Raw genomic sequence first — 14483 nt, 5'->3', positions numbered from 1 at the left:
CTCAATGAGCTGCCTTTTAACATTCCAGGCCTGCTACACCACTGAAATGTGCTGGAGGTAAACCAGGGAGGGATCTTGAGCATGGAGATTGAGGGAATGAAGAAAATGCACGAAAATGCACACAGACACACACACATATATAGCTCCCCTAGGTGAGTTTAAAGCCCGATTTTGAGTAATTCCAGAATGTTGTGTATATGAGGCGGTGTTTCCTGTATTTTCCTGGTGGGCCTGACAGTGCAGCACAGACCTCTCCCTCTCCATCTCTACAGCCTCGATTGGTCGGTGTGGGAGACACTGGAGTATAATCTGGTGGCATTAACTTGCTCTCTAAAAAAAGCACTCTCGACAGGGATTAGATTATCATGGTAAGGTCAGCTCAGACTCCCTCTCTCTCCATCCAACCCTCTGTCTGTTTCTCTGTCAAACATAGTGAATATAATCATTTGAAATGCTACAAGGGTCGAATACCGAAATGAGAATATCTAAAGTAATATGGCCCAACACATATGATCCATCTCATCCAATTCATCAGATTTCGCAGACAGCACATCTTTTATATTTAATTACTGGCAGCCTGGCAGGTTAATGTTTTGTAGAATACTATACAGAGATTACAATGAGCGTAAAATTGCTAAATGTATACTTATACTGTTATAAGTGCCAATTTCCTGATTGATTAAATCGTAGGTGAAATTGGTGGAAATTGACGCTGAAATGGTGCTAAACATAGTGATAATCCTAGTATCGTATAGCCTGGCAATAAGCACAACATTTTCGGATGCATCTCTGTCATGGTAAGAGTAAAGAGTAAGGAAAGCTTACATAATTATGAAATGAAAGGCACTGCAGTCTAAAGCCGGTAAAACATATAGCCTAAGGCTGTGTAGGCTACATCTAAGCTATCACTCTTATGTAGCAGGAAGTAACTACCCACAAAGACAACAGATTAACAACCCATTTAGTTTAGCATTGGATTGAGTTGTCAACAAATGTGAATTCTACTTGAAATAAACCAAATCATTCAATTCTATTGTCGATATGTAGGACAGGAGTTTTTCAAATATGATAAAATGCCATATCTGAAACATTTTTACAGACAAAATCCCCATTAAAAAATAATAATATATATATATATATATATATATGGTCAATAGTTAGGCTGAATTACTTGTTAAAAACAGTATTATTAAATCATTTGCAGTCTTGCAGTCACTAAATAAAACCAATAGTTTGTAGAAAAAATAAGGAATGGGATCACTGCTAGGGTACACAATAGTAGGTATTTTTGTAAATAGAAGGTGCTCTTTGGCCATTGAGTGCAAAGTACATCTGTGTACTCCCTGATGAAGGCCATGCTGCCGAAACATGTCAGTCTAATCCTTGTTCCCTTCAACATGCCATACAAATAAACGCAATTTAATTAGAGAGTGCCTTGGTCCTCCTTGCATTTTTAAAGGTGCAATATGCAGAACACCCTCCATTTCCTGGTTGCCAAAATTATAATAGTTAATGTGACAAAACAAGCAATGTCGAGAATCATTGTACCATCAAAACTGCTGTGAAATACATGTTCAATAACCAAAAACATTGTATTTTCAGCTAGTGTATAAAACCGAAAGTAAATGATGTAAAACTTAAGACCAGGAAACCTAAAAATAGCGCACATAGAATAGATCTACATCTTCTTAGACTTGCTTTCAAAGAGAAAGAAATGTACGTTACAGATATGTCTGTGAATTTGGTTGGGTCTCCAAAAAACGTTTCATATTGGAGCTTAAAATGTACAGTTTGAGCATTTACACATCATTTGTGGGGGACCATTCTAATGAAGTGGTGTCCAAATCGGTCCTCATTTCATGTGTGCATTTAATTACAGCTGGCTGCATCGGGATCAGGTTCCCTGAGGTGGTGCAGCATCTTTTCCAACACCGCCTCATTGGAAGACTATAGTATAGGTAACTGGACACCCATCCAATCTTGTCTTCTTCTCCCTGTCTCAGAGGGCTGAACAGAAGGGATCTGGGACTGCCTCGCCTCCTCATCTCCCATCTGGACAAATTACCAGTGTTTTCCCTACAGATGTGAGATCTTAATTTGAGCCAGTTTGCTACAGCAGGAAAATAATCCTGCAGCAATAAAACATTTGAATTATGTTGATTAGAATTCATGGACATTTTTGTAAGGGTTGAAAATCAAGTCTGAAATTTCAAAGTGGAAGTTACAAACTTCAAAATCCTTTGTAAACCTCAAATACACTACATGTTTTACATGTCCTGACATGCAGGAAAGTTTTTCTGCAACAGGATGATCAAATTACGATTTTACATCTGTATATTGAAATACAGACAAGGCAGCCCCATAATCAATATGTTTCCCTCCCCTACCTCAGAGAATTTGGCTTCAAGTCTTCTCATTGAAATGTTTTATTTTGGCTGTAATGGATGGTGATTCTGAAAATAAGAATCTAAGGGCATTGTCTTACGTCAGATAACTCAACGATTCCGCCTGCAGCGATATGTCTCGTATCTCACAAAGAGTAATGGGATAGATCAAAAGTAGTTTGGCTACAATGTGCTATATAAGATCTGAAAATGTTACCTACAGTAGGTAACATTGTCTGCTGATCCCCATTTCTCCCTCAAAACAGTTGATCTAAGCTAAAACAATGAATATGTAAATAATGTTGATGTTTTTTGGGGAGAAAGTCACCCAGTTTTACATGTAGCTAAGGATTATTGTACTTCAATGGGAAGTAGTTCAGAATTTTGACTATGGGCATGAAAGCCATCATAAATGTGTCCAACATTAGCTTGCTAGCTGAGCCAGTAACTGAAGCAATGTTGCTAACCAAATATCTACCAATTTAGTGCTCCATACACAATATTGAATCTTTCAAAAAAAGCTAGCTAGCAATATACTGTAGTGGTACTAAAATGCTTACAGCGAGTTTTCATGAAGCTGCTGTGCTCAGCTGACTCAACTTAACGTTAGCGATTGCTGAGAAACGGACTGATTTCTGATAACTGTCCCTCTTCATTTTGGGCCTGCTTGTCTACAACTTCATGGTAATTTAAAAAGGTTTAAGCAAGGTTTTTATGTAGACTAAATATGTCTCTAAGCTAGCTACAATAGTTAGCTAAGCCGCTGATCAAGTCACTGCACTGGCGACTGACGTCCTTGTACATAACTTTTGCAGGAGATAGCTCCGCTTTGTTTTTATTTAATTGCAAACTATTAAATCACTGTCACAACGTTTGCAATTATATAGCTAGTTATTCTGGTTATTTCATGGAGAGTCATGCGCGAGTGCAGTGATATTTGAGATATCTCAAATTAGGAAAAAAAAATCACTTTTGAATGGCAGATGCTCGGGAATACAAAAATGTTAGTATGAGTTCCATGTCCTACAAGACAGGTCGGTTGAGGGACGAGCGTCGCGTAGAAGTAACGCCACCTGTCGTAAGACAATTAATCCAAGGGGTCAATACTACAGCAATAGTGGGAGGAGAGAGGAGAACCATGGGAGTATGAGTTTTCCCAGCTGATCAATCTTGGTTAGTTTGTATCTACCCACAATCAGACAGACCAAGAGAACATTACCACTCAAACGGGAAACACTATAGATCGGAGCTGCCTTAATGAGTAAACTCACGGTCTTACTGCTTTATCGACTTCCCTTGGTATTTTATCGATCAATTCATGTCATGATTGAATGGCTGGAAAGTCTGCAATGCATCTATTTGAACGTCAACCATAAGGAAGCATGATCAGACACAGAAAAGAATGAAGCTCTGACACAGAATAGGCACGAACTCAGATATGAAAAGGTGACATAAGCTTGATTTCAAATGGGACAAAAAAGAAAGGTTGCTCAGCAACTCCAGAGGACATTGGTTTTTATTCAAGTCTAGTGTTATAGCAGACCGTGAATCAATGGGGTGATGGAGTTTGTCTGTGTAAACGCAATGTCAGTTTTCAACCCAAACAACATAACCAACTCAACTGAATGGTTTGTAATCACATTTGCAATGGACCAATAATACATGAAATGCTATATTAAGTCAGAGATATGAATATTAACTTCATCGTATGAAGAAGTGTAGCTACAATAACGGCATTCGTGACAACGGGCTTCTTTCAATCTGTATTGCGGAAGCGCAGCATTACAGTGTGTTTGAAATTTAAAGGCAATGTTCCAGCGTTAGCGGAGGATCAATCAGAAATGACTATTCATTTCGATAGCACAATCTGTAACGCTACAACAATACATATTGTAGAGACTTTTGGGGCACTATCCAATGTACCGTAGAGGTCAGGGGTGGGCAAACTTTTGGCTCGAGGGGCACATTGGGATTTTTAAATTCAACAGAGGGCTGCACAGATTTTTTGGACTGATTTTTTTTGTCAAAATCAATGAGGGTCAGAAAAGGGGCAGTTATTTTGGAACTATATTGTTCCATTATAATTTCTACATGCTTTCTATCTAGTTGTAGACATTTGAGTGTGGCCTGGAGTGTTTTTTTTTTAACCCAAAATAATAATCTACCACAAAAACTAGTTTTCCCACCCCTGGTATTAGCAGTAGCACAAGGCAATTTGCAGATTTAAAAAGTAACAATGCAACCACTTGCATGAAACCATATGAATAATAAGTTGCTTAAAACTACATGACACCTCCCAATATAGTTATCTTAACTGACTAGGCCTAATTTGCAGAATAGCAAGTAGAAGAACAAATGTTGGCACCTATATGCATTCACTAATCAGGCAACATGTTCCCCATCTGTATAGAGTGGGAGACGTTAGTGATTTTTAAAATTAAAATGCCTAATATTGGCCCTTAAGTGTCACTGTGTACTGTATATACATTTTGTTCAAACCCATATGGTTATTTGTTTAACCTGATTGAAAGCACTGTACCAGGACTTCATTTGAAGCATGGTAATGCTCAATTTATCGCAAAATTAGAAAGCCAAAAACAGGAACAGTAAGCATCCTGAATGCTGCCAAGACAGTCACATGAACAGCCTCTATGGTTAGATAGTCGATCCTCCTGTGTCACTCTATTTAGTACCAACATCCAAAGAGAAGATGCACCTTCAGCATAATCTCTCTGATGCACATACACTCTAACGGATGCACAAGCACACACAAACAAACAAAAAAAACACACACCATGCCAGAACAAAGTCCCCTGCCCACATTGCTCTCAGTTGTGGCATTGCCAACTGACCAGAGCCAAGGTCTTCACCAGACACCAGCATGTGTGTTCTAAACACAGCTGCCGCAAGTGAGCTCTCTCCACACACACACACACACACACACACACACGGCTCTCTCTCTCTCTTACCTACAGTACATGTTGACTGCCCACTGTCCTTAGCATGTAAAAATAACACACTTCTTCTTACACACACCAAAACCCCTCTTATTTTCTCTACAGCCTTGACACACATTATTGCACAAAGAACTTTAAGCAAAAGCACACTCACGGTTTGTGTTTGAAACATGTCAACGATGTTATGCTAAACTGTCATTCTTGACTATGAATGGTGTTTTTCAGTTTGTGGTCCACAGTGGCACAGCAGAGAACTTGCATACTGCTAATGATGCCACTACTGTACGCTGTGCCTGATACAGGAGGTAGGTTATTCAGAAAACTGACCTTACAGTAAAGTGCAGTAAATTTCTACAATGCTGTAGATTGGATCCTACTTCTATTCAGCATAATAACAATGACTTTGATGGGGCTTAACCATTACTATTAGGCTATTGATTATATGAGGTCATCTTTTTTTTAAGCAGGTTGTCCTGTACCATACATTGACCCGCAGCACTAAGCGGCATGAATACCCCCATCATGGTAATAATACACAACTGCAATGATTTCAAGATCCTACCTATCCACATGATTTCAAAACAACTCTTTCGAGATAAACCCTATCGCTGAACAATCTCAACCTCCCTCTGCCATGTCACCCCCCCCAACCGCCACATCTCTCCCACTTAATCTGTATGATTAAATCATTTTTCCTTGCCCCTAATTTTTTGGGGGGACGGCAATACTCTGCCTGCCTGATAGTTGCTGAGCATACTCCCGATTGATCGCCATGCTGAGAAGATTACCCTAATAGCACCGGATTACCTCCCCACATGTTGGCCACACGCGGGGGGATGGTGTGTGTGTATGGGGGGGGGTTATTTAAATAATTATCTACCCATCCATCTATCTCTAGCTCCTTTGTATCCGTCTGCCTGTCTACCTACAATATCTGTCTGTCTGCATCTGTCTGTACAAAAAAATATCTGTCTGTCAAATCAAATTAAATGTTATTGGTCGCGTACACATATTTTGCCGATATTGCAGGTGCGGCGAAATACTTGTTTCTAGCTCCAACAGTGCAGCAATACCTAACAATTCACACAAATCCCAAAAATGTAAATACACACAAACATACATACATGATGGTGTATATAGACATTATGGACAATATATGAATAGAAAAGGTGTGTACAGCAGTAGTTATATAGGATTAGCTTTGACTAGAATACAGGATATACAGATGAAGGGGGTAAAACAGTATGTAAACATTACTAAAGTGACCAGTGTTCAATGACTATGTACATAGTGCAGGAGTCTCTAAGGTTCAGGGCAGGGTACTGGGCGGAGGCCGGCTTGTGGTGACTGTTTAACAGTCTGATGGCCTGGAGATAGACAGACAAGACAGACAGTCTTTCAACCATCCAGATCCATCTACAGGCATCTTTCTCCATCTATATACACACACATCATTACTTTTACAGGCCTCTAATCACTAAAGATTACTATATGTCACATCCTATTTTGCCAAGCTTTATGCCCACTGCGTCAGGCCTACACTTGTTATGCTTTCTTTCAAAGTGCAGGACTATCCAGGAGGCAAGTCACCCAAGCCATTGTTACTTGGGTGACCAAAGGTTTTTGTAAATTCTCCCTAGTCACAAGACTTAGATTTGAAAGTGTTGTGTTAGTGTCTCTGGACATGGCTAACCATTCTACAGCATGCTGTGTGGATACCTACCTGCAATACAGAAATACAACTCAACATGGCGACGGTCTAACTGTCTTTAGACAAACTGTCCATATTTTCGTTATAGGTCTCCAATGTACTGTGGTGAGAAGGTTAAACAGAGGCAACAGTTGAAGAAGGACAAAGACGTTCAAATATTAAAGTTGCCTGTGTGGGTTTTTAGGCAGTCCAGATGGAGGAGACTGAGAAGCCATTGAGCAAGTGGAGAGAAAAGGAATTCTAGTAATCTGTTGCTGATCTTGTACAATAGGCGCCTTGTTTCTTGTTAGGGCCCCTCACAAACACAAGTTTGTGTATGTGCACTGACAATGATAGCACCAATAGTCTGCCTTACGAATGTAAAGAGGCAGAAATATATGGTGAAAAGGATAAGCAATTGTGTGACAGCAGAGTAGGCCTAGCCTGTTTTCGTTATCTGTGGAGTCAAGTCAAACATGACACGCTGTCTCTAATCAAGTCAAGTTGTCTTCAATAGACATTATAGATCTAGATATTATAGAACCTTCCGAGCTGCCTGTTGAACATAAAGTTCGCACTGTGAATTAATTAACCATTGAAGGACGGTTTATCCCCTCCTCTTCAGAACAATGCACTTGTGCTCAACCTTTTTGGGGACACCATGAAAAACAATAATTAAAACAATGGCAAATATTTGCATATGGACTTTCGTTGCATAACCTAATATCACTTGAGTCTGTTTCCATCTTTAAAGTTAAAAAAGTCCCTTACCTGACTATAATCAATGGCTAAACGAATTTGTTCTGTCCTCCAGTAGCCTAACACACTAGAATAAAAATTTAAAAAACGCGATGACAGTAGCCTACATCCGTTAAAAAGTTGTCCAATTATTTTAGCGGGGATAATCCTCCAATTATATGTTTATAGCCTCCTGCTCCCAGATGAATTCCTGGCGTGATTTCTTACTGCGCTCAATATGCCCGAAGTGCAAAATTTTATTCGGGTCGTTTAATCATGGTCTCCATGTCCCGTTTCGACTCGCTACCCATGAAATAGAATCGGCTTAGTACTCGACAGACTTAACAGTTACAAGCAATAGGCTTCAAGACAAAAACGCATCAAAACAAAAAAGTAGGAGCTAAGCTCCGCCCTAAGCTTCCACCAGACCGTAGTTTCTGTAACCAAGGTATAAAAACATTTTATGACAAAATTAGGCAAGATTTGATCTAATTTCTTCAATGGAATGCGCTGTTGAAATAATCCCTCCACACTGCCTCTACACGGACATCCACCGCCAATAAATAAACAAATAATTATGTAAAATAACCCGCGAACCCATCACCGTTTATAAAAACGCTTGTAAATGTAGGTAATGTCAGCCTATAATCGTTCTCTTCTTACCTGTACGTTGTTGATGTTATTAAAAACCTAAGGGCAGAGTAGATGACTGTGCATCGATGGCATACTTCAAAGTGAAGATGTCTGCGTGACGCCACCTCCACAGTGGCTGATAGTTACGTTATCTCTGTTTTGGATGTGTAATAAAGTAGGCTAGCTACCCTGACTCACGTAGCCTAATAACAGCTCTCAGCAATCCTATGTGGGCTGAATGGAATTGCACAGGAGAATGAATACTCGTGGGTTTCCATTGTTGGCAAAACAAGCCAAATGTTTTTCAAACTAGTGTGTCAATATAATGTACTTATTTAATAGACCGACATAACTTTCCCAATCATACCGCTCAAGAGATTAATCTGTATATCACTCATTATTGTAAATTGCTCTGGATAAGAGCGTCTGCTAAATGACTAAAATGTTACACGGATGCAACATTGATTTCAATGTTTAGAAAATAAATACAAAGCACAAGGTAGAATTATATTATTTTATTAAGATTAATTTGTAAAAGGGGGCAAACACTTAGCATGTAAGATCCAGCACAAAAGAAGGCCATTTGAACAGTGTAAATGGACAAGGAGAAGACAATAAGATTCACCCATCTGGTCCAATATTACTTGTATTCGTTCAAATGGACATATTTGGTTCCAACTTGGATTTACGAAACAATAAAATTGTCTATATGAGTATGAAACTATTATGTTTAATACAAAGTTACAATCCAATAATGAAAGTAACACACCACAACAACTAGAATGTCCATGAAACCTTCTGAGGTTGCCATGTCAGTTGGGAGTGTACAGATTTGAGTATATCATCTCACCAATGTGGGCAACAGCTGTCGCTTGAACAGGACAAAGCCTACTCTGCTGTCTCGCCCTACCATTAAGCAAATGCTCTAGTTTTGTGTGTGTGTGTCTGAAAAGACATGCCACACGATCCCCTAATCTCCAATTACCCCACAGAAACATAATCTCTCCCCCACCAGCCACCCCCCAATCACTGGGCAAATAGCTGGGAGCGTTACCCATGGTCCCATGGAGAGGGTCCAACATAACAAGAATCACACATTGGCCATAATCAATAGTGGTTTTGATTACTTTATCGTACTATCAAATATTCCCAAAATGTCTTTAAATGCTTCCAAGTAACCATGTTTTTGTGGAGGTAGGCAGTAACATACCCTGAAATCTGTTGATGGTAGGGCCAGCAAAAATGTAGACGTGGGCAAAAATTTGGCAACTCAGATTATTATTAAATTATCATAAAAGCCTACCCTACTGTAATCGATCACACACAACAAACCATCTAACATGTGATTTTGCATTACAGACCAAATAGACTTGTAGGCCTACGTAACATTTAAAATGCAACTCACATAGATAGACCTACTGTTCTGTCTTCGTTCTAATACTTACCTATATTACTTACACTGATTTTGGCTCCCCCTAGTGTTGATCTGAAGATTTTCCTTTAGCTAGAAAATGACCCGTCATGTGACCTGTTAGGAGGAAGTTGGTCATTGTTGTCTCATGTAGAGCTCAGAGTGCTCTGTTTTAGTTGTCCGCTTTCAATCTTCATCCATCCTTTACGTTGTATGCCTTAGGAAGCTTTGTCATTTCACGCTGTTTCAACTCAATAAATCTTGTGAACATGGAGATCGTGCTTTGAGGATTATTGCTGTGAAGGCGTTTATCTTGCTGTCAAAATATGCACAGTAACGCATATGGACAATACACCTACACATTATAAACCATCGGCCTATCAGGAAATGACAGGTCTCTAGTGGGCAGGACCACAAGTTGGATCAAGCAACAGACACCGCTAACCCGTCACAGCGCCAAGATAGGCCTACGATAATTACGACAGTGTACAGACAACTTCCAACACACTATGGCCGAGAAGCAGGCATGCACCTTCAAGACCAGGTCTCGTGCCTCAGCCTCATCCTACCATTCAAACAGCTCACCTACAGGAGCTGCAGACGCTATAGCAAGGGCAAAAGCAGAAGCTGCAAAAGCTCGCCTCTCCTTTGTGGAGAAAGAAAGGAGAATGAACATAGAAAAAAAACACAATTAGAAGCATCTATGGATGTGCTGAAAGAGGAAAAGGAAGCGGCTGCAGCAGTGGCTGAACCTGAGGCTCTAGAGGCCGCTGCTGATTTTGGCAGTCAGAAAAGTAGCTGCAGACTCAAGCTCGACTCCACCCAACTCGACCCCACACAGCGAACTAAGGAGTATCTCATGGAGCAAGCTAAATCCTACTACACTCCCAAGCCAATCACAGGAGTAGAGTCGTCCTCTGATGATGAGACAAGACAGGGATATATATGCCCTGTGGCAGCCCCACGCACCAGGCTGTCTCTGTGTCTCCTCCCTCCAGAGTCGCCCTCAAGTCCGGAGCCTCCAGCGACGCCCTCCAGTCCGGGGCCCGCAATGAGGGTGCCCAGTCCAGGGCCCACAACGAGGGTGCCCAGTCCGGGGATGCTACAATGAGGGTGCCCAGTCCGGGGCCCGCTACGAGAGTGCCCAGTCCAGGGCCCTCTACGAGGGTCCCCAGTCCGGGGTCGGCGGTGACGGTCCCCGCACTAGTGGCGCCACCAAAGCCGGCCAAGCCAGAGGTGGAGCGGGGTCTATGTCCCGCACCAGAGCCGCCACCGCAGAGAAATGCCCACCCAGACCCTCCCCTATAGGTTCAGGTTTTGCGGCCGGAGTCCGCACCTTTGGGGGGGGTACTGTCACACCCTGACCTTAGAGAGATTTTTATGTCTCTATTTTGGTTTGGTCAGGGTGTGATTTGGGTGGGCATTCTATGTTCATTTTTCTATGTTTTGGTATTTCTTTGTTTTGGCCAGGTATGGTTCTCAATCAGGGACAGCTGTCTATCGTTGTCTCTGATTGGGAACCATACTTAGGTAGCTTTTTCCCACTTGTGTTTTGTGGGTAGTTGTTTTCTGTTTAGTGTTCTGCACCTGACAGGACTGTTTCACTTTCATTTCTCACTTTGTTATTTTGTTCTAGTGTTCAGTTTGAATAAAAATCATGAACACTTACCACGCTGCGCATTGGTCCGATCCTTCCTAATCAGACGACCGTTACACTTCTTCTTTTTATACGAAACATTAATGTGTTGAAAATCCCAAATTGTTTCCATAGTCAACTTACACACAGCTCTGACACACACACTTATCCCATCAGACATGCCACCAGGGGTCTTTTCAAAGTCCCCAAATCCAGAAAAAATTCAAGAACACGTACAGTATTATATAGAGCCCTTATTGCATGGAACTTTCTCACATCTCGTATTGCTCAAATAAACCTCAAACTTGGTTTCAAAAAACAAATAAAGCAACACCTTGCGGCAGAACGCCTCTCCCCTATTTGACCTAGATAGTTTGTGTGTATACATTGATATGTAGGCTACGTGTGCCTTTTTAAAAATGTATGTAGTTCTGTCCTTGAGCTGTTCTTGTCTAATGATGTTCTTTATTGTGTCATTCTGTATTATGTTTCATGTTTTGTGCAGACCCTTGGAAGAGTAGCTGCTGCTTTTGCAACAGCAATGGGGATCCTAATAAAATACCAAAATACCAAGCTACAGGGCTTGGTGGCTTGGTGGCGCTCCTTTCACAACGCCATCAGAGGCTTAGACTTAACCTACAGTGAAGAAATGGATCTTCACTTGGAAGAGAGTCTGCTGAACATATAAAACAAATCCGAGCCGTTTATGTAAACCATTTAGAATAAGGTCTGAGGATGGTTTGGGATAGACTTGAGGAATGCTACAGTTCGCCAGAGGTGATAGAAAGTGCGCTCACCAAACAAATCAACAGTTTCCCCAAGATCTCCAACAAGGACTACCCAAAGCTGAGGGAATCAGGCGACCTGCTTATGGAGCTTCAGTCTGCCAAGTCCGAAGGAGACCACCGTGGTCTAGCTTTTCTTGATACAGCTCGAGTTGTTAATCCTATAGTCCAGAAACTGCCCTTCAGGTTACAAGATAAATGGATCTCCATTGGTTCCAACTACAAGCAACAATATCATGTTCCGTTCCCTCCTTTTGCCTTCTTTGTTGACTTCGTCATCCAGCAAGCCAGAATCATGAACGACCCCAGTTTCAACCTTGTTGACGATGTTTCTGCTAAAGCAGACAAAGTTCCCTGGAAGCAAAGCAGACAGACAGAAGTCTCAGTTCACAAAACAGAGGTATCCCCCACTACCCCCTCTGACTCAGACAAGCCTATCAAGAAAGCTGAGAACTCTGAATGGCAGTGCCCTATCCACAAGTAGTCTCACTCCTTACGGAAGTGCCGCGCCTTCCGCGAGTAACCACTGGACCAACGCAAGGCTGAAAGAGAATGGCATATGCTTTAAATGTTGTTCATCCTCCTTTCACATTGCCAAGAACTGCAAGTCAAGCTTTAGCTGCTCAGAATGTGAAAGCGAGAGTCATAACACCTCCCTTCATCCAGGACCACCCCCCTGGGTCAAAAAAAGCAGACCATCCTACAGAGCACGGTGGGGAGGAAGAGCTCACACCTCCTTTCGACGTAACGTCTCAGTGCACGCAAGTCTGCGGTGGGAACATCACCGACAGGTCTTGCTCTAAGATCTGCCTCGTCTAAATCTACCCAAAAGGCTACCGAGATAGAGCAGTGAAATTCTATACCATCTTCGACGAGCAAAGCAACAGATCGTTGGTTTGTTCTGAGTTCTTCAATATCTTCAGGGTACAAGGCCCCAGCTCTCCCTACTCCCTTAAGACCTGCGTCAGGGTGATGGAGACAGTAGGAAGACGAGCCAATGGCTACCAAGTAGAATCTATGGATGGGCAAGTCAGTCTTTCGCTGCCAACTCTCATCAAGTGTAATGAGATCCTGAACAACCGATCTGAGATCCCAACTCCAGAGGCAGCACTCTACCATGCTCACCTGAAGCCCCTTGCTCACCTCATCCCAGAACTCGAACCCAAGGCTCCCATCATGCTCCGATAATTTCCATAAGGTGCTCAAGCAAGTTAATGGGCCCAATGACTCACCATATGCCCAGAAGCTTGACCTCAGATGGGTCATAATAGGCAATGTCTGCCTGGGGAGCATTCACAAGCCTCTCTCAGTGAGTACTTTTTACACAAACACTTTGGAGAAAGGACGCCCTACTCTCTTCGAGCCATGTCTCAACCTCTTCTTGGAGAAAGAACGTTTCCAGAATGCCCAAGCTCCCGATCAACATGCATTGTGCTGCTACAAAAGTCTTCATTGCGACAAAGAGGAAATTCACTTGGACTGCAATGTGTTCCAGCAAATAAGAGGCAACAATAAAGTAGCCTTCTCTGTTGAAGACAGCTCTTTTCTGAAAATAGCAGAGCAAAGCAGTTCGACACATACAACAACACAGAGTTACACATGGAGTAAAACAAACATACAGTCAATAATACAATAGAAAAATAAGTCTATATACAATGTGAGCAAATGAGTTGAGATAAGGGAGGTAAAGGCAAAAAAAGGCCATGGTGGCGATGTAAATACAATATAGCAAGTAAAACACTGAAATGGTAGATTTGCAGTGGAAGAATGTGCAAAATAAAAATAAAAATAATGGGGTGCAAAGGAGCAAAATAAAGAAATAAATACAGTAGGGGATGAGGTAGTTGTTTGGGCTAAATTATAGATGGGCTATGTACAGGTGCAGTAATCTGTGAGCTGCTCTGACAGCTGGTGCTTAAAGCTAGTGAGGGAGATAAGGGTTTCCAGTTTCAGAGATTTTTGTAGTTTGTTCCAGTCATTGGTAGCAGAGAACTGGAAGGAGAGGCGGCCAATTGAGGAATTGGTTTTGGGGGTGACCAGAGAGATGTACCTGCTGGAGCGCATGCTACAGGTGGGTGCTGCTATGGTGACCAGCGAGCTGAGATAAGGGGGGTCTTTACCTAGCAGGGTCTTGTAAATGACCTGTAGCCAGTGGGTTTGGCGACGAGTATGAAGCGAGGGCCAGCCAACGAGAGCGTACTATCTTCATCCATCCTTTATGTTGTATGACTTACGAAGCTTTGTCATTT

The 14483-nt window shown here is 41.7% G+C and overlaps 1 protein-coding gene across 2 annotated transcripts in view; it reads right to left on the bottom strand.

Annotated features, from left to right (window-relative positions):
- The window catches only part of LOC118399414 (zinc finger protein 516-like), a 29307-nt gene extending 20698 nt beyond the window's left edge, over positions 1–8609 (bottom strand). The window contains exon 1 of one of the 2 annotated variants that reach the window (XM_035795472.2): positions 8433–8609. The gene's annotated coding sequence lies outside the window, so the exon portion shown is untranslated. Of the gene's footprint in view, positions 1–7802; positions 8167–8432 lie in introns of those variants that run through there. The other variant, XM_035795473.2, reaches the window with a different exon arrangement.
- Positions 8610–14483: the final 5874 nt, after the last annotated feature.

This window comes from Oncorhynchus keta, chromosome 20, assembly GCF_023373465.1.
Source record: "Oncorhynchus keta strain PuntledgeMale-10-30-2019 chromosome 20, Oket_V2, whole genome shotgun sequence".
Lineage (NCBI taxonomy): Eukaryota > Metazoa > Chordata > Actinopteri > Salmoniformes > Salmonidae > Oncorhynchus > Oncorhynchus keta.
Note: the sequence above shows the minus strand (reverse complement) of the source record. Positions and strands in the feature narration are given on the sequence as shown.